At 49.1% G+C, this 21,744-nt stretch overlaps 1 pseudogene; it reads left to right on the top strand.

Moving 5' to 3' along the window:
* The first annotated feature begins 2,289 nt into the window (after positions 1 to 2,289).
* LOC126104987 (5S ribosomal RNA) lies at positions 2,290 to 2,407 on the top strand (annotated as a pseudogene).
* The last annotated feature ends 19,337 nt before the right edge of the window (positions 2,408 to 21,744 follow it).

The raw sequence follows: 21,744 nt of genomic DNA, 5'->3' as shown, positions 1-21,744 counted from the left end.
ACTAGAAAGAAGAAGAAATTAAATGCCGATGAATACCTGTTTATATGGGCTAAAGTTGGTAATGAGTATAGCTGAGACAACAGGACTCTTAGCTAAAGTTCCATATGGTACACTTGTTCCCACTATGCCATTTGTGTTGAGTACTAGAAAGAAGAAGAAATTAAATGCCGATGAATACCTGTTTATATGGGCTAAAGTTGGTAATGAGTATAGCTGAGACAACAGGACTCTTAGCTAAAGTTCCATATGGTACACTTGTTCCCACTATGCCATTTGTGTTGAGTACTAGAAAGAAGATCGCTCTTTTTTGGGATCCTTGCATTTTTACTCGTTCACCGTTCATTGTGCTTGGTACATGGTTCTTATGAAAAATTGAAAATTAGTAGCATAGGTGACTGGAGATGGAAGGCGCCAAGAGGGGGACTTGCCTCCCCCCTGGAGTACAGAGTTTTTATTCATAAAAGGTTTCTCACACAGTTGTAATTTTCGTGATTCTGCAAAAAATCTCGTTTAGCCAACTGTAGCGTTATGTGGCTGATCGCAGTGAAATAATATATAAGGTGGCGCACGAAAAACCGGCCCCGCGTACAGACTGCTCGCCAGTTACGTACGATTTCTTGACCGCTACGAGCAGAATAGATAAACAAGTAATAATTAGACCGTGAAGAAATAACAAATAAGCTAAGGAAAACAACTTCGAAACAATAGACGACGACTGGTAAGCGACAATGAGCAGTCTAGTACTCGGGGCCGATTTTCGTGCGCCACCCTGTGCCACTGAAATAATATTGTAGGAGTTGTCATATTCTCTTTACAAAATGTGACACCATGCACTTGATTACGAAGTGCGGGCTTCATTCGGTTGTAAGTCGGTCCGCCTTCCATAACAATGAACATGCTCTTTTACCTTGGATTAAAAAAAGACAGAAAATGGCCACTCGTGTGTGCCGTGCCGATGTCCTTTGCATGTGTAATAACAAAAAATCTTGCCTTTTTACAAGTATTTCTTCTGCTGTTTATCGAAATAGTTAAGTAAGCTGATACGCCGTTTGTTACCTGAAAAGATGTATGTATTACATACCACGTAATTTTATGTTATTTACGTAATTATAAAATACATTTTAATTACCGGTCGTGGACGCTGAATAGAATACGTAAAGAACCAGACGTTCAGAGTTCAAAAAAGGTTTGAAACAGATCTAGAAGCCGGCCGCGGTGGCCGTGCGGTTCTAGGCGCTCCAGTCCGGAGCCACGCTGCTGCTACGGTCGCAGGTTCGAATCCTGCCTCGGGCATGGATGTGTGTGATGTCCTTAGGTTAGGTAGGTTTAAGTAGTTCTAAGTTCTAGGGGACTGATGAGCACAGCAGTTGAGTCCCATAGTGCTCAGAGCCATTTGAACCATTTGAACCAGATCTAGAATGGGCGTGCTAAGCGAACGAAACGAACAACTCTTTACTGAACTAACTACGAGCAGTCGGCAGTGGAACTGCGAGTGGTCACGCGAAAAAGGACGAGTCCGGCCGAGCGAGACCGAGACCGAGACAGACGGGAACGTGACCGAGGCTGGAACGAGACCGTCCGATGCGCCGTTCGCGAACGAGACAGACCGTTTCCCTTTTCTGGGAACTATAAGTAGAAAGCCGCGACCGAAGTGAAATATGAAGGACCGTTCCTTAGAATTCGTTCCTCGCTCGTTCCGTTCATCTTGGTGAACCGTTCCTTTGGACCCGTTAGTTCGCGAACGACCCATCTCTAGACGGTATGTCTTTTACTGTCACCACGTGTTCCAATGGCACACTTGTGCCGATCTGGGTCTGAACAGCAGCGGCCTGTGGCATGCTTTCCCCATCCGGGGCTGCAGAAGAAGGGTGGGAATACGTTACAGACTTGGCGATGCCCGACAGGTGCGTCGATATAGTAAGGAGCTCCGGAACAGAGCCTCCTGAAGAGGCGGTGTCGGTCTTGCGAGATAGATCGGAAGGCGCGCTGGATGCTTTCAAATCTCGAACAGCCCGGTCTGAACTAGGGGATGGGAGAGAAGGTAAGAGGAATTGTCTGACTTCTCACCATCTTCCGTCCGTCTACGATTGTTTCGAAGTCGAGGTGGTGGCGACACAGAAGCTACAGTGGCAAAGTCCCTACGCGAGGTTAACGGTGTAAATGCGCTAGGGTCATCAAGCAATGGATCGCGTTGCTTCTCAGGAACTTAGGCGCAATACGTGTTACTTGAACCCAAGAGTGCTGCTGTCTTCGGTGGAGGCCGAAAAATACTTTTACTTTATCCTTGCTGGCAACGGCCTTGCCGCTGTGGATACACCGGTTCCCGTTAGATCACCGAAGTTAAGCGCTGTCGGGCGTGGCCGGCACTTGGATGGGTGACCATCCGGGCCGCCATGCGCTGTTACCATTTTTCGGGGTGCACTCAGCCTCGTGATGCCAATTGAGGAGCTACTCGACCGAATAGTAGCGGCTCCGGTCAAAGAAAACCATCATAACGACCAGGAGAGCGGTGTGCTGACCACATGCCCCTCCTATCCGCATCCTCAATTGAGGATGACACGGAGGTCGGATGGTCCCGGTGGGCCACTTGTGGCCTGAAGACGGAGTGCTTGCTTGTCCTTGCTGAGGATCCGTCCTATTTTTGACGAAAGGCTTTCTACATACGACAAAAAAGCTATGATTTAATATTTCTGTGTCTTGTTCCGAGTTGCTTTGCAAGATTTAAATCTATGGCTTTCTTGCTGTATGTGGGAAGCCTATCGTCAAAAATAGGACGGATGAGGCAAGCACAAAGTAAAAGCGATTTTTCGTCCTCCACCGAAGACAGCGGCACTCTTTGGTTCCGTTAAAGATGATTTGATGCTCCAGAGGGCAGGAGAGCCTATGAGAGATGTACGGAATACCACAGGTACACCAGCCCCTTAAAGCCAAGTAAATCGGCTGTGGCAGAAAACACACTCGACTCCACTCACACACTCCGCTGCTCGAGATGTCGATGAGAGAGGATGCTTTACTTGCGAAGCGACTGAGTTGATCCCGGTGGCGGCCCCATCCGGCCCCCCACTTATGACGAACCGGCTTTCGACACCTGACGATGACAGGACTGACTCTTCGGATTATGACGCGCGCACTCGTGAACGAGTGTTCATACTTATGAACAAACTCGCCCATGGGGGCCCCTACCCTGGTCGAGAGGCCGACGAGGCGGCTATATTCGCCCTCTGTAACATTCAGAAGGCTGCCGCTCTACCGCACACGAGGCAGCAGATGTTGGGTGTGCCACCGAGAGCCCCGCCGGTCGCATCGCATGTGCTTGCGGTCCCGGCGGTGGCGGCCTCGGCGGGAGTTGCGCCGCTGGCCTCGACCACTCAAGAGGTCGATGTGCCCCCGGTTGCCACCCTGGCCCCAGAGACACAAGAAGAGCCCGTGGCTGCGCTAGCTGCGGCCACCGAGATGGAGGACATCGATCTGCCCGACGCAAATCTGGCTGAGGCAATTGCCGAGTCAGAGCGCCGTGACACCGACCCTGACGCTGCCCGCGCGCCCAGAAAGCGCCGGGCTGTGACGCATGACGATTCCGACACTCTCTCTCAGACATCTGAAGCAGCGAGGCCGCGGAAGAAGGCCCCTAGGGCCTCCCGCGCCTCCACCACAGAGTCTGGGACGACTATCGCGGGCTCCTCCCGGAGCACCGCCACGCAGAAACCGACGAAGACAACGCGGCGGTCCACTCGTTCACCTGCCGCCTCCCGGCAGCCGGACGAGGACGGTTTTGTTGCCCTACCCCGGCGGCACACTGCCAGGGCTGCTGCGCTGCAGCAACCGACCCCGCTGCCGACCGCCAACACGTTTGCGGGCGCCAGCGTCGATGCATTGGACGATGGCGCCGCGCCCCCGGCGCCTGCCCAAAAGAAGCCGCCGCCTATCGTCATCCAATGGGCCGGCGAGTACAAGGAGTTCCAGCACAAACTGGACAGGGTGGCCCCGTCCGCCGCTGTCAAGAACGCTGGCCGTGACCTCTACAAGGTCACGGTGTCGTCCAACGAGGAGTACCGCGTGGTGATGGACGCCATCTGCAAAGATGGCCTCCCGTGCTACACGCACCCCTCCGAGCCGCTCAAACTTCTGGAGGTGGTATTCCGCCACCTTCCCCTCAAGTTTGGTGCGGACTACCTTCGCGAGGAGCTCGAGGACATGGGCTTCGGCGTCCGGTCCACCGGACTGATGAAGTCTCCGCGCACGCACCGTGACATGCCGCTGTATCAGGTTGTCCTCGTTGACAACCTGGAAAATCGGAAGATTTTCCAGGTGCAGCGGGTCGGCCGGGTCAAGGTAGCGGTGGAACCTCTCCGGGCCAAAGGCAAGAGGGCCCAGTGCTTTTCCTGCCAGCGGCTCGACCGCGTCTCCCGCTACTGCTCCATGCTGCCCCGCTGCGTGAAGTGCGCGGGCCAGCAGGAGAGCAAGTCCTGTGGGCTTGCCAGGGAAGACAAGCCGACGTGCTGCAACTGCGGCGGCACGCACGTCGCCAGCTACAGAGGCTGTTCGGCCTTTAAAAGGGGCCGTAATCAACTGAGGGGAGGGGCTGCGCCTTCTCGTAAGGTGCACCCGTCCACCAGCTTTGCTGCCGCCACCAAGGGCGGCCCGTCAGCCTCCACCGCCCGACCTTCGGCGCAGGAGGAGGGCGAGACGCAGCAACCGACCGCGCCGTCCACGGCTTCGCCCGTGGGGGTAGCAACCCCCGCGCCCACGCAGAGCGCGCGGGTTGCCGCCCCGCGCAGGCGTCGCCGGCGCGCGGGCCGGGCCACACCTGCCGCTGCGCAACGGACTGCCGACAACACTCTGCCGCAGCAGAGGACGGCACCTCGTGCTGTGCCGCAACCGCGACCGACTGCCGATGCTCCACAGCAGTCGTCTACTACGGAGCGGCCGCAACCGGCCGCCCCAGTGGCGGAGGCCGCCCCAGCGGCCCCCACCGCCCCCTTGGCCGCCGACGCAGCCGAGCTCCGATCGCTCTTGCGGTCGTTGAGTCAGCTGCTCGAGCAAGTCCCGGTGCTCGTCACGGCGGTCACGTCGGCCCTTCAGGCCGGCGTTGCAACTCCACCGCGCCATGGATAATCGCCATATCCATGGCCTCACCGTTTGCGCATTCAATGCAAACAGTTTGGTCCCCCAACAAGGGGAATTCAGGGAGTTCTTGCGCGACGAGGCAATTGACATCTGCCTCGTGTGCGAGACCTTCCTGAAGCCGGGAATACATGTGAAGGTGGCCAACTATCGGTGCTACCGCACCGACAGGTTGACCCACGGCGGCGGGACGGCTATCTATATCAAGGCGTCCCTGAAACATCATGACGTTCAGCTTCCGCCCCTCGCTGCAATGGAGGCCACTGGGGTGGCTGTCACCACGACGGCGGGGGTCATCACCTTCGTTGCGGCCTACAGGCTGCCGAGGGGACTACTTCAGGAGGCTGACGTCGACGCCCTGCTGGCACTGCGCGGGAAAGTCTTCATTGCGGGTGACTTGAATGCCAAGCATCCGCAGTGGAACTCCCGCATCACCAACGCCAGCGGCCGCCGCCTCCTTCGCGCCACACAACGGCATGGCGCTATTGTACTGGGGCCTTATGAGCACACCGTCTTCCCCCATAGCGGCCAGTCAGATGTGCTCGACATCGCCGTGCTCAAAGGTGTTGGGCACTTCACGTCTGCCACCGTTAGATGCGCCATGTCATCCGATCACCTCCCGGTGGTCTTCGACATGGACGTCATCGGTGCATCGATGCCGTCCGACCACCACAACTTCCGTGGCATAGACGAGGCACGCTTTCGTGACGAGGTCTCAGACCGCCTCGAGGGCGCGCCCGATCCCGCTGTGCAAGGGGCTGATGCAGCATTGGCCTTCTTCACGCGGCACAGACTGGCTGCTGCGGAGGTGGCAACCCCCAGGCGGCCAGGACGACCGCGAGAGATATCGCGCCAACTCCCGCCGCACATCCTCGAGGCGATCACAAACAAGAATCGCCTCTTCCGGGAGTGGCAGCTCACACGGCTGCCCGAGACGAAGCGCCGCCTTAACAGGGCGCGGCGTGAGATTCGGGCCGCCATCGATGACCATCGACATCGGGACTGGGCGGGCCTTGTGGCCACCCTAACAACGACGGATGGTAGTGCTTGGCGCACCGCCAAGCGTTTCCTTCGTCGTCGCCAGCGAGTCCCGCCTCTCGATACGGGTGCGAACGTTGTCTGCGAGCCAGATGCGAAAGCCAGCATCCTCGCGGACACGTTCGCGGCAAACTTTCAGCCTGCTGATGGTGTGGTCGATCCCGACCACGTCCGCCTGGTGGAGGACCGCCTGCCGGTTTTCCTCGCTGCACGGGAGGACGACGATTCGATCGAGGAAATCACAGCTGAGGAAGTGGACCTGCAGCTCCGTCGACTCAACCCGAAGAAGGCGGGCGGCACGGATGGTGTCACCAACTGCCTGTTGAGGATGCTACCTCCGGAGGTACACCAATCTCTGGCGGACATCTTTAACAGCATCCTCCGCTCTGGGACCTTCCCTTCCGCGTGGAAACATGCGGAAGTGGTTGCCATCCCCAAGAGCGGCAAGGATCCACGCCAGGCCGCGAACTACCGGCCGATCAGTCTGCTCCCGTCCCTCTCAAAAGTGTTTGAGAGGCTGTACGCGGAGCGACTGCTACGCCATGTGACGGAACAGCAACTCATTCCCGAGGAGCAGTTTGGTTTCCGGTGCGGCCACTCTACCACACAGCAGCTTTTGCGCCTCGTGGAGCAGGCGATGCGAGCGCTGGAGACGCGGGAGTACCTAGGGGCGGTGCTTCTCGACGTCTCCAAGGCCTTCGACTGCGTGTGGCACGACGGCCTCGTGTACAAACTTTTTGCACACGGGGTACCGACGTCGCGCGTGGTCCTGCTGCGCTCGTATCTCTCGGGATGCACATTCCACGTCCGAGCAGATGGAGGCACTTCCACCGACCGGCAGATTCGAGCGGGAGTGCCGCAGGGGTCGGTCGTCGGCCTCCAGCTCGGATGTGACGTCCTGGGCGCATGGTCCACGAAATGGCGCTTAAAGTTCAACGCTGCTAAGAGTCAGGCTGTAATCTTCAGCAGGAAGAGGCTGCCACCGGACCTACCGCCGGTCACGATCATGGGGGGCCCCATCCCGTGGTCGCGGACCGGCAAATACCTCGGGGTGACGTTAGACAGGCACCTGACGTGGCTGCCACACGTCCGAGACGTCAGAGGGCGGGCAGTGGGGCGCCTTCGTGCGCTTTACCCACTGCTCAACCCTTCATCGCCACTTCCTCCACGCCACGGCCTCACCATGTACCTGTCCCTTGTCCGGCCGGTACTGGAATACGCGGCTGTGGTGTGGGGCAACGCGGCAGCGACGCACATTGCGACGCTCCAACGCGTACGAAATAGGACGCTGCGACTTGCGCTCCACAAGCCGCCTCGCTACCCGGCGAGGCTGCTCCATGAGGAAGCTGGCATCCCCTTCCTGCGGGATCGCTTCCGGCAAATCGCCAGGGTGTTCTACAGCAATGCAGAACAGTCTGGCAACCGCCTGATCCGTGGTCTGGGCCGCCAGGTCCACCACAGGCCGACGACTCGTTGGCCAGACCTACTGCGAGAGTAATCTCTCGCAGCCTGCTGTCGCAACGAAGGGCGTCACAATGAACGACGCCCAGTGAGGACAGCTCACCCCCTTAGGTCACACTGCACCATAATAGAGGTCACCGCAGGAACAGCAGCTCCGCTGCTTAAACTGCCCCCACACCTGGCATAGGTAGCCAGAGTTTTTAGTGCGAGTGCGAGTGTGGCAGAAAACTGTACTGACACTGGTCACGCTATCTTGCAGGAAAACGATGAAATTTCAGCGTCTACGTCATCTTTCTGGTACGTTGTGGTGGAAGAGGCAATTGAAATTCGTTTGACGACAAATTTAATTAATAGGGATAGCGGCTTCAGTCTGGATAATTTATGGAATCCGGTGCTTTCGGTAATAAGCTTACGAAGACGGCTACATCTGCATTTACATCTACATCCATACTCCGCAAGCCACCTGACATTGTGTGGCGGAGGGTACCTTGAGTACCTCTATCAGTTCTCCCTTCTATTCCAGACTCGTATTGTTCGTGGAAAGAAAGATTGTCGGTATGCCTCTGTGTGGGCTCTAATCTCTCTGGTTTTATCCTCATCGTCTCTTCGCGAGATATTCGTAGGACGGAGCAATACACTGCTTGACGGTGAAGGTATGTTCTCGAAACTTCAACAAAAGCTACTGAGCGTCTCTCTTTGCATAGTCTTCCACTGGAGTTTGTCTATCATCTCCGTAACGCTTTCGCGATTACTAAATGATCCTGTAACGAGCGCCCTGCTTTCCGTTGGATCTTCTCTATCTCTTCTATCAACCCTATCTGGTACGGATCCCACACCCGGTGAGCAGTATTCAAGCAGTGGGCGAACAAGTTTACTGTAACCAACTTCCTTTGTTTTCAGACTGCATTTCCTTAGGATTCTTCCAATGAATCTCAGTCTGGCATCTGCTTTACCGACGATTAATTTTATATGGTCATTCCATTTTAAATCACTCCTAACGCCTACTCCCAGATAATTTATGGAATTAACTGCTTCCAGTTGCTGAATTGCTGCATTGTATGCAACTCAGAATGGTACATCGACATCCCAGCGTGGAGCGACAGCCTTTCGGCTCACTCTGAAGATGGCTGAACGACACACAGTCGAAATATTAGAAGAAGAAGCTGAATCTATGCTGCTACTGACCCGAAATTTAATGGAGCACACATAAATTAATAATTACAAAACCACCTACAACCCATAGTTGGGGGGGAACCCCGCCTTCCGGATGGCGAATCCGTGGTTTCGCCACTGTGCCACCTTGCTGCGTGCATGCGAGTCGTTTAAGTTGTGGTACTCCTTGTGAGACGACGATTTCAGAAGACGTTTTCAGGCCATTATCGATCCAAGTTAGACCCTGAAGCCTTTTGACGATATTCTGCGTTAGTTTCTATTACTTTGCACATCTCCCAGAAGTATTTCTCTCCTTGTGAACTCGTATATTAGTCATTTCTGTGTTCCATAATTTTCTGCTTCATTTTATGCATCGTTTGTACTCTTCCACGAGCTGTCTCGTAAATATATCTGTGAACGCGCAGCAGATCAATGCGGCTGCAATAAACCATTCTTTTCCCTCTAAGGTGCTATTGTTTACCGTCCACGTTGCATGTGAAGCTACACCTGACATGGAACGATAGAGAAAGAGCGAGAAGGTGATAAACGTCAGCCGATAATGTATTACCTTCCTTAAAGGTATGTTCACAACTTCAAGTACAAAATTCAAACAATCGTGTTGTAACTATAGCGAATACCTGATATGCTTACTGTGGTATAGTAAATTAAATGCAGAGTACAGTACTTTACGGACTATAAGACGCGCTTTTTTCTTCGAAAAATTTCTTCTAAATTCACGTGCGTCTTATACTAGAAATTAATGTAAAAATTCCCAGTGTTTGATTTAAAAATCCTGCCAGTATTAAAAATGTCAATATATTCGATGGCCTTGGAAACCTATCTCTATCTGGCAACTGGCAGCAGCAGTGCACCGATGCGACGAACGTGAGTTGCGAGGATTGACAAGCTTGTTAGCTAGCACTGTCTCGCTCCTTCCCCGCCATCACAAACCCAGAACACTGTCTAGCCTATGATGTGCCCGTCTTTGCAATCTACGGTGCCAGTGAACTTGAACTGAAAGTTATTTGTGTTATCGGTAATAGTACAATGTTTTTGTTAGTAGCTAGTTTCGTAATGGAAAAATGAAAGGCGGGCTAAAAATTTTAACTAAAACAATATGAGGAAGAAATGGGAAAAGAGTAGCTGAGCGGCATTTCGACTCTCCACCAACAGAAAAAGCCGTTCGGGATTGGCGAGCTAGTAAAGAACAACTGAAATAAATGAGGAAGACTAAATATGCAGACAGAGGATTGAATGCATGACGTACTGAAATGGATTCAAAGACACCGTCAAAATGGCATTGTAATTAATACAAAAATGATTCAAATACACGCTTGTAAGCTAGCGCTAGAGTAGAACAAGGGTTTAAGGGTGGAGTTGGTAGGTGCTACAGGTGTATGAAGTATCATGGACTTAGCATGTGAACCAAAACCAAAATATCTCAGAAAATACCACAAGAGCATGAAGAGAAAGTATTGTCTTTCCATGGCTTTATTATTGAACATCGAAAGAAAACCAGTGTGGAACTAAGCCAAATAGCGAATATGAACGAAACCCCTTTGACATTTGATGTGCCGAGTAACAGAACTGTTACCTATGCGACGAACATGAGTTGGGAGGATTCACAAGCTTGTTAGCTAGCAGTGTTTCCCTCCTTCCCCATAACTATAAAATCATGTGGACTTGAAAAAAAGCGCTACACTCTTGTCTTATAACGTTGTGCTGACGGTACTAAATTTAATCCAATGATCATTTTCAAACCCTAAACAATGCCAAAACTTTCTGAAATATCGCCAGGTGTTGTTGCTCACGTACATGACAAAGGTTGGATGGACGAAGCTGGTATGAAATTATGGATTAACAGAGTGTGGGAGAGAAGGAAAAGTGCTTTATTGGAAAAGTGTTGTCTTCTTGTGGTAAATCAGTTTACCAGTCATTTGAAAAATTGTTTGAAAGAGAAACAGACAGGGAAATACAGAGCTCGCTGTTATTCCGGGAGGACTTACTTCACTATTGCAACCTCTTGATGTCTCGATAAATACACCATTTAAAGCGTATATGAGAGAGGAACAGAACAAATTGATGACGGATGAAACCCTACATGAATTCATGCCGAAGGGAGCTTTAAAACTATCTAATCTAACAAGCGTATCAGTCGTGGTCTAGAGTGAGAGAAAACGTTATTGTTAAATCTTTCAAGAAGTGCGGCGTAAGTAATGCTCTCGATAGCAGTGAAGACTAGCTTATACAGGGTGGTCCATTGATAGTGACCGGGCCAAATATCTCACGAAATAAGCACCAAACGAAAAAACTACAAAGAACGAAACTCATCTAGCTTGAAGGGGGAAACTAGATGGTGCCATGGTTGGCCCGCTAGATGGCGCTGGCATAGGTCAAACGGATATCAACTGCTTTTTTAAAAATAGGAACCCCATTTTTATTACATGTTCGTGTAGTAAGTAAAGAAATATGAATGTTTTAGTTGGACCACTTTTTCGAATTGTGATAGATGGCGCTGTAATAGCCACAAACGAAGTACGTGGTATCACGTTACATTCCGCCAGGGCGGACGGTATTTGCTTCATGAGACATCACCTGTGTTAAAATGGACCGTTTACCAATTGCGGAAAAGGTCGATATCGTGTTGATGTATCGCTATTGTGATCAAAATGCCCAACGGGCGTGTGCTATGTATGCTGCTCGGTATCCTGGACGACATCATCCAAGTGTTCGGACCGTTCGCCGGATAGTCACGTTATTGAAGGAAACAGGAAGTGTTCAGCCACATGTGAAACGTCAACCACGACCTGCAACAAATGATGATGCCCAAGTAGGTGTTTTAGCTACTGTCACGGCTAATCCGCACATCAGTAGCAGACAAATTGCGCGAGAATCGGGAATCACAAAAACGTCGGTGTTGAGAATGCTACATCAACATCGATTACACCCGTACCATATTTCTATGCACCAAGAACTGCATAGCGACGACTTTGAACGTCTTGTACACTTCTGCCACTGGGCACAAGAGAACTTACGGGACGATGACAGATTTTTTGCACGCGTTCTATTTAGCGACGAAGCATCATTCACCAACAGCGGTAACGTAAACCGGCATAATATGCACTATTGGGCAACGGAAATCCACGACAGCTGCGACAAGTGGAACATTAGCGCCCTTGGCGGGTTAATGTATGGTGCGGCATTATGGGAGGAAGGATAATTGGCCCCCATTTTATCGATGGCAATCTAAATGGCGCAATGTATGCAGATTTCCTACGTAATATTCTATCGATGTTACTACAGGATGTTTCACCGCATGACAGAATGGCGATGTACTTCCAACATGATAGATGTCCGGCACATAGCTCGCGTGCGGTTGTAGCGGTATTGAATAGCATATTTCACGACTGGTGGATTGGTCGTCGAAGCACCATACCATGGCCCGAACGTTCACCGGAGAGGGCAAACTGCAGGCTGTTGAGAGGAATGTCGTTACACGTATTGCCAAATGCATTGTGGTTGACGGACATCATTTTGAGCATTTATTGCATTAATATGGTATTTACAGGTAATCAAGCTGTAACAGCATGCGTTCTCAGATAAGTTCACAAAAGTACATGTATTACATTGGAACAACCGAAATAAAATGTTCAAACGTACCTACGTTTTCTATTTTAATTTAAAAAACCTGCCTGTTACCAACTGTTCGTCTAAAATTGTGAGCCATATGTTTGTGACTATTACAGCGCCATTTATTACAAAGCGAAAAAAGTGGTCTAACTAAAACATTCATATTTCTTTACGTACTACACGAATATGTAATAAAAAATGGGGGTTCCTATATAGAAAAAAGCAGTTGATATCCGTTTGACCTATGACAGCGGCCGGCCCTGGTGGCCGAGCGGTTCTAGGCGCTACAGTCTGGAACCGCGCGACCGCTACGGTCGCAGGTTCAAATCCTGCCTCGGGCATGGATGTGTGTGTTCTCCTTAGGTTAGTTAGGTTTAAGTAGCTCTAAGTTCTAGGTGACTAATGACCTCAGAAGTTAAGTCCCATAGTGCTCACAGCGATTTGAACCTATGGCAGCGCCATCTAGCGGGCCAGCCATAGCGCCATCTGGTTTCCCCCTTCAAGCTAGACAAGTTTCGTTCTATGTAGTTTCTTCGTTTGACGCTTATTTCGTGAGATATTTGGTTCGGTCACGATCAATGGACCACCCTGTATATGAAGAGGACAACGATGACGACTACGAAGAAGAAGTAAGCTTAGATGACGATTTTCAGAGTTTTTAAATGGTACAAATGACTCTGAGCACTAAGGGACTTAACATCTGAGATCATCAGTCCCCTAGAATTTAGAACTACTTAAAGCTAAGGACATTACACACATACATGCCCGAGGCAGGATTCGAACCTGCGACCGTAGCGGTCGCGCGGTTCCAGACTGAAGCGCCTACAACCGCTTGGCCACACCGGCCGGCAGAGATTTTAAAGATCTCAGTTAGGTTTTATAAGCTAATTTTTTTTAGTCTGGCTTTACAATCTAACAATAAAAACTGAATTGCTTAAAAATTAAGGTGCGTCTTACAGTCCGTAGAGTCTTATAGTCCGTAAAATACAGTATTTTCTAGATGAATACTTCTGTTCTTGTGCGTGTATATGTGGAAACGAGGTTACGAACACACACTCACGTGTTACGTATCGAAGCTGGCGTTTCCTGCGAGGACGCGTTATGAGCTTCAGCGGAGCGGGACATTGCGGGGCGAACACTGCTGCCAGGGACAGAATGACAGACCACAAATTCCTATTTCCTTGTGGGACGCCCGACTGCCAGCGATAATTCGCAGGCTGAGCGACACGTGGTAATAAACATGTCCGCCTGCCTTGAGAGCAGAGGTCGACTGGGCTCCGAAACCTCCCCAAACTGTGCAGCCCGGCTCTGCCAGAGGCGGCACAGGCCAGAGGCGACCTGATTATTGGACGAGAATGTTCATTCATTCTCATTCATTCATCGTATGCCGCGAATCTCATAATGATGAAGAATCTTCAGGAACGTAGAATCAGTCAAGTTATACATTAGTAGATAGTAGCAACCAGTTATGGCTATTTCTGCAAAGTATACCAACAAGTAATGATAATTCTGACAGCTATTTATAGATTATTTTATACGTGGTGAACAAAACAAAACTGGCTTGGCAAATACACTGGCGGAAAAGAAACTGCGGTACCTATAAATAATTGATGTAGAGTAATGAAATTTCTGGACTACACATTTAAGTGATCAACATTGCAAGACCACAGGTTAATGTAGGCGCGAGATGAGCTATTGAAAATGTGAAATGCTGCTCAATAATAATGGGCTTAACCACCAAAATGTTGAATGGAAGCACGCAAACGTGCATGCATTGTGATGTGTAGGTGCCGGATATCAGTTTGTGGATGGAGTTTCATGCCTGTTGCACATGGTCGATCAATAGAGGAACGGTTAATGCTCATTGTGGATGATGCTGGAGTCGTCCGATAATGTCCCATTGGTACCCAACTGGAGAGAGATCTGGTGATCAGACATGTCAAAGCAACATGTCGACACTCTGTAGAGTATGTTAGGTTAAAACAGCGGTTTGTGGACGAGCGTTATCCTGTTGGAAGGCTGGTCATGAATGACAGCACAACAGGTTGAAACACTAGACCGACGTACAGATTTGCAGTAAGGGTGCGCGGGATAACCACGAGAGCGCTCCTGTTGTCATACGAAATCTCATCCCAGAGCACGACTCCAGGTGCAAAAGAATGTTTCAAATGGCTCTGAGCACTATGGGACTTAACATATGTGGCCATCAGTCCTACTTAAACCTAACTAACCTAAGGACATCACACACGTCTCTACCCGACGGGAGGCCCTAGCCACACGACATTTCCATTTTTTTTATCACACACGTCCATGCCCGAGGCAGGATTCGAACCTGCGACCGTAGCGGTCACGCGGTTCCAGACTGAAGCGCATAGAACCACACGGCCACACCGGCCGGCACTCCAGGTGCAGTTGTAGTGTGTCTTGCACGCAGACAGGTTGGTTGCAGGCCCCAGCTGGCCCCCTAACCAACACACAGCCATTTCAAGCACCGGGGCAGAAGCAGCTTTAATCAGAAAACAGAACAGACCTCCACGCTGCCTTCCAATGAACTCTCGTTTGACACCGCTGAAGTCACAAATGACGGTGGTTTGTGGGTCAGTGGAATGTATGCTACAGGGCGTTTGGCTCCGAGCTGTCCTTGAAGTGACCTATTTGTAACAGTTCATTGTGTCATTGTTGTGTCGACTGCTGCTCAGATTACCGCTGCAGATGCAGTACGATGCGCCAGAGCCATACGACGCACTCGATGGCCGTCCGGAAGCCAGTCTCTTTGTGACCGTACTTTCCCGTGACCACTGCTGCCAGCAATCATGTACAGTGGCTACAGCCCTGCCAAGTCTCTGCAGTATTGCAGAAGGAACAACCAGCTTCACGTAGCCCTATTACACGATTTCGTTCACACTCAGTGAGGTGTTGATAAGCGGCGTCTTTGTCGCCTTAAAGGCATTCTTGACTAACACCAACTCGTGACGTCCAAGCACAAAGGTAACTAACGCTCTCGATCGTTACAGCGTGTACTTAAAGCAAACCTGATATGCACCCTCCTAGTAGCGCTGCTAGTTCGAAATTTGAATAAACACCATTTTTCAGATGTAACACACCTATAAACTTGCGTTAATGTCGCACAAATCCTTGGTGTTACAATTGTTTCCGTCAGTGTGTTTATAGGAGTGACGCGGTACTGACCCTTGTTAAAGAACAGGAATGCTACCGATCGCAGAAAATGCTGGAAATCTTTATTTCCATGCACATATCAGTTGCTGCCACATGTCGGGACACGCGCATCTGTCGCACGCTCTGCCAAGGGCACTTCGCTGTGTCATTACGTTTAAGTGGGGGACAGGACGAATGTATTTAGCGACCAGTTGAATGCAACACAAAACTGTGTTCCCGATAAAACAGCTCGTGTTCATTGTCGAGTGTCATGAGACGAACGATTTGGGTTTGTGCAAGACTTTAAGACAGGAACTGTTTTGGCAAAACCTCCTGCAAAGTGTGAAATGCAAAACCTGATGGCAAGATGACGTGAAACGATTGCCAGTTCCAGGGCCGCTGAGAGCCAGGACTGCGTCCGGCGCGGGATATATGATAGGGCATCATCTCCAGTCCATTGTTATTATGTTAAAGAATGTTGACAATTTATACGTAACATAATTCGGGGAATATTGGACATACATAAAAAGTACTCATTGAGATGAAATATAGAATAAATGTAATTTCTTCTGCATGTTATGCATATTGTTGAGTGTTTGAACTTGGCTATATTCTGTAAAAAATAAAATCATCGGATGTGCTTTGCGTATTAACTGTGAAAGTTGCATCTATGTACAGGGTGACACACGGGAGATGGACGGTTGTGAACTGCGTAGTACTGAGGGCGCGGTGGTGGGAGGTGGTCGTGGTGGGGATAGTTCTGATCCACACAAGACGCCATTTCATTTACTCAGTCACTATGTAGCAGTGGGGCTTGCAACATCGAGAGTTTGTCTATGACAGTTTCGTGAAAAGTGGGCAGTCTATTATTGCTATGCAGCGATTGTTTCGTGCGCGGTTTAATGTCGGTCGACATGGAGCTGTTCCGAGCCGTAACACAATCCTCAGATGGGTGGAAAACTTCAAATCAACTAGAAACATACTGGATAAGAAGCATCCTGGCCCAAGACGCAGAGTAACGACACCAGAAAATGTTGAAAGGCTAAGGCAAACGGCAGTCAGAAACCCTTGACGGTCAGCTAGACGTCATGCTAGTGAGTTACGAATCAATCGTGAATCGGTTAGCCGAATTTTGTATAAAGAATTAAAATTCCATCCCTACAAAATGCTCATTGTCCAACAACTTAAGGAAACTGATTTTGCTGTTCTGATGAGCGATGGCGCTCACTTTCATTTAAACGGGACTGTGAATAAGCACAACCAATGTTACTGGCTCCAGAGCATCCACACCTTATCCACCAGTAGACTTGGCCGCTGTTTCTATGTTTCGATACAGTGTATCGATACGTGGAACTGTTTCAGTGTTTCGGAACGGTTGTGGTTCACTGTTTCGAAACAGTGGTGTTTCATTCTGCCCCTGTCTCGGACCAGATTCGATCTCGAGCCAGACACAGAAACTGTATCGTTGTTTCAAAATAAGGCTGTTTCAGTCCATCTGTGCCTGGAACGGACTAATTGTATCGAAACAGTGATGTTTCATTCCACTCTGTGTCGGTGGTATTCGGGCTCGGCACAGATACTGAAACACAACATACCACTTCATGAAACTCTTTCAAGAGTGTCGAAATCTTTTTGACAAGCAATAGCATGAAGCTTAAGATATCCGAAAATAAAGCTTCGTTTCTAGCTGACTGTCCTGTTTCGAAATGGCGTAACATCTGCTTTATAAACACTAACCAAACAATAAAACAACGCATACTATTCTCATTCAAAATAATAAATATGTGAAAATCATTCAGTTAAATTACACTTTTTTTATAACAGACGCTTCTCTGTTCATGTACAGTAATAATATTAAGAAACGCAAGTAAACCTACAACATTTTGAATAAAAAAAGGCGTAGAGTGACAGTTATTAGACATATACATAAATTTGATGTAGGTATAATTGCAAGCAATCTGTTTGACAAATCACTGATAGTGTAATGGTGTACGGGAAGGGCACGGTTCGAAACACCTTGAAAGACAAAAAAATTTTCTGTTATATTTTGTTATTTATTCGAATTATTTGGCGTTATTTGTGAGTCTATAGTCACTGTGCCTATTATCCACAATGATTCCCTTTGTGTAGATGGAAATTAGCAGGATGGGTATATTACCCATACTAACGGAATGTGGGACTCCCAGTAGAATATCCGTTGTTTCTGCAGTTTGCTCCCACCTCCAGTTCCGTTCGTGGTGGTTCTTCTGTCTTCAGCTATGGCTGTCCTCAGCCAATTGAAAAGTATGAAAGTCACGCGACACGAAAGCAGCGCATTTGCTGCAGGAAATACGAAACTGCCAAGACGCCTAAGTGATAGTTTCATACTTTCTGTGACATGATTAGCGCTCTCCCACCTCATTTGTGTTTATATGGACATACTTATACAGTAGACATTCAAGATGATAAAATGTGTAGGTTTATTAGATTACAAAACACAAACTGTTTCACAGTTTCGAAACAGCGTATCGGAACATTACATTGTACTGTTTCATTTGTTTCGAAACTTTTTTTTTTTTTTTTTTTTTTTTTAAAGAGAACGGGGCCTCACTTACTGTTAATTCAGTTCGTTACATTCGTATGCTTGAAACATTCTTGAAACCAGAACTAAGAAGAAGACGACGAATCCCTTTAAAACGCGTTTGGTTCCAGCAGGATGGGGTAACATCGCACACCGCAAACATTTCAATGACAGTTCTTAGACGCACGTTTCCTGGCTGGATTATCTCGCATTTTGGCAACGTTCCTTGGCCTTCCAGGTCTCCCGACTTATCAGTATGTGACTTTTTTCTGTGGAGGTACCTTAAGAACTGTGTCTATAAGCACAAACTACGAAATTTGGACGAGTTGAAGAATGCAATCATTCAAGAAATTGTGGCCATCCATGCAGAGATTTTAGTCTGTGTGATGGAGGATTTTGAGAAGAGACTGGAGTCCTGCATTTGAAATGATGGACATCACCTTGACGACATTATTTTTCACAAATAACTTTGTTAACTAAAATGGCAAATAATGAGCTCTGATTTTGTGTAAATAAACATGCATTAATTTTAAAGTTGGCTGAGTATTATTTCATTAAAAACTGTCCGTCTCCCGTGTGTCACCCTGTACATAGATAGCCAATCACGTTACGTGTGCAGATAATTCACACTTGACTTTAAATTTTATAACAGGATCAAATCATGTGATAGGTCTTTTCTTCTTTTGAATACGACGTAAAACAGTTCAGTTAAACGTGGTTACTTTAAACAGCGAAGTAACTCTGCAGTTAACTGATTTTAATGTTGACATCGTCGTGTGCGTAGTGTAACTATTCGTTTTCTGTGTGAATTTGAACAACCACACGATGAGCAGTAGTTTTAGAAAGAAAATGAAGTAAAAGAATGAAGTTAGATATCGTACATGTTGTTGCCGATTTTTTTTTGATAAGAAGCACGTCATATGTATGTATAATATTTCTCTTATGCTCATCAAACGATAATGAGGTGAAAAAACCTTGCCAAGTCATTAACAGTAATATTAAATCTCTTGCCTGAAGTCAGTAGTCAGAAGGCGTGAAATGCGTAAATTCACGATCAGGATGATGAAACAATCTGTATAATATTGTAAATGGTCCATCATTCTGAAGGTGATCGGTAGCTGCCGTAAAACGTATTCAAATTCGAGGCGCTGCTGTTTACAGGTTTTCTGTTGAAACTGACTGCGAGAGACAAAGCAAAAGATCATGTTTCCCTAATTTTATAATTTTCGGTTTTTAAACGAAATTTTTTTGAACTCTCCTCATGATATACAGCTTATGTAATACCAAGTGTTTTTGAATACACAAAACAGCAACGATTCTCCATGATTACTTCTAAAATATTAAATATAATGAATCAGCCTCTGGGACCGAGGATGCACACAGACTTCCAATATCCACCGCCTGTGTTTCATCGAGCAACCATTAAAAGCACTAGATTCGGTTGCTTGTTGGATACAGTGACGTTCAGTATTACCGAGCCCGTAAACACCCGAGGTAGTTAGCACACTGGACGACGGTTCAAACCCGTGTCCGGCCATCCCGATTTAGGTTTTCCTTAATTTCCATAAATAGCTTCAGGCAAATGCAGGGATAGTTCCTTCAAAAGGGCACTGCCAATTTCATTCCCCATTCTTCCGTAATCCGATGGGACCGATGACAGCACTGTTTGGTCCCCTCCCGCAAATCAACCACCCGTCGAAGGTAATTATACAGACTGTGACATGTCATTGCATTGTATTTAGAGAGCAAATGTCCCCGAAGACATAGCACGAAGTCTTCCGACGCAGAGCGGAGGAAAAAAAAAAAAAAAAAAAAGGTTCAAATGGCTCTGAGCACTATGGGACTCAACTGCTGAGATCATCAGTCCCCTACAACTTAGAACTACTTAAACCTAACTAACCTAAGGACATCACACACATCCATGCCCACGGCAGGATTAGAACCTGCCGCCGTAGCGGTCGCGCGGTTCCAGACTGTAGCGCCCAGAACCGCTCAGCCACTCCAGCCGGCGCAGAGCGGAAAGTTCAGGTGTATCAGTGTAACGTTTTCTGATCTTTTGATTTAGTGGAGGACATGAACGCAAACATTATCAACAGTACACTATCTGCAAATGCTTCCTTTTCTACACTCCTGGAAATTGAAATAAGAACACCGTGAATTCATTGTCCCAGGAAGGGGAAACTTTATTGACACATTCCTGGGGTCAGATACATCACATGATCACACTGACAGAACCACAGGCACATAGACACAGGCAACAGAGCATGCACAATGTCGGCACTAGTACAGTGTATATCCACCTTTCGCAGCAATGCAGGCTGCTATTCTCCCATGGAGACGATCGTAGAGATGCTGGATGTAGTCCTGTGGAACGGCTTGCCATGCCATTTCCACCTGGCGCCTCAGTTGGACCAGCATTCGTGCTGGACGTGCAGACCGCGTGAGACGACGCTTCATCCAGTCCCAAACATGCTCAATGGGGGACAGATCCGGAGATCTTGCTGGCCAGGGTAGTTGACTTAAACCTTCTAGAGTACGTTGGGTGGCACGGGATACATGCGGACGTGCATTGTCCTGTTGGAACAGCAAGTTCCCTTGCCGGTCTAGGAATGGTAGAACGATGGGTTCGATGACGGTTTGGATGTACCGTGCACTATTCAGTGTCCCCTCGACGATCACCAGTGGTGTACGGCCAGTGTAGGAGATCGCTCCCCACACCATGATGCCGAGTGTTGGCCCTGTGTGCCTCGGTCGTATGCAGTCCTGATTGTGGCGCTCACCTGCACGGCGCCAAACACACATACGACCATCATTGGCACCAAGGCAGAAGCGACTCTCATCGCTGAAGACGACACGTCTCCATTCGTCCCTCCATTCACGCCTGTCGCGACACCACTGGAGGCGGGCTGCACGATGTTGGGGCGTGAGCGGAAGACGGCCTAACGGTGTGCGGGACCGTAGCCCAGCTTCATGGAGACGGTTGCGAATGGTCCTCGCCGATACCCCAGGAGCAACAGTGTCCCTAATTTGCTGGGAAGTGGCGGTGCGGTCCCCTAAGGCACTGCGTAGGATCCTACGGTCTTGGTGTGCATCCGTGCGTCGCTGCGGTCCGGTCCCAGGTCGACGGGCACGTGCACCTTCCGCCGACCACTGGCGACAACATCGATGTACTGTGGAGACCTCACGCCCCACGTGTTGAGCAATTCGGCGGTACGTCCACCCGGCCTCCCGCATGCCCGCTATACGCCCTCGCTCAAAGTCCGTCAACTGCACATACGGTTCACGTCCACGCTGTCGCGGCATGCTACCAGTGTTAAAGACTGCGATGGAGCTCCGTATGCCACGGCAAACTGGCTGACACTGACGGCGGCGGTGCACAAATGCTGCGCAGCTAGCGCCATTCGACGGCCAACACCGCGGTTCCTGGTGTGTCCTCTGTGCCGTACGTGTGATCATTGCTTGTACAGCCCTCTCGCAGTGTCCGGAGCAAGTATGGTGGGTCTGACACACTGGTGTCAATGTGTTCTTTTTTCCATTTCCAGGAGTGTATACAAAAGCCAGTGCTCATTACTCAGATTTTAGATGCTTCTGTTTCAGCTGTTTTTTTTACCATGGAAACAATG

This window comes from Schistocerca cancellata, chromosome 1 (genome assembly GCF_023864275.1).
Source record: "Schistocerca cancellata isolate TAMUIC-IGC-003103 chromosome 1, iqSchCanc2.1, whole genome shotgun sequence".
Taxonomy (NCBI): domain Eukaryota; kingdom Metazoa; phylum Arthropoda; class Insecta; order Orthoptera; family Acrididae; genus Schistocerca; species Schistocerca cancellata.
Note: the sequence above shows the minus strand (reverse complement) of the source record. Positions and strands in the feature narration are given on the sequence as shown.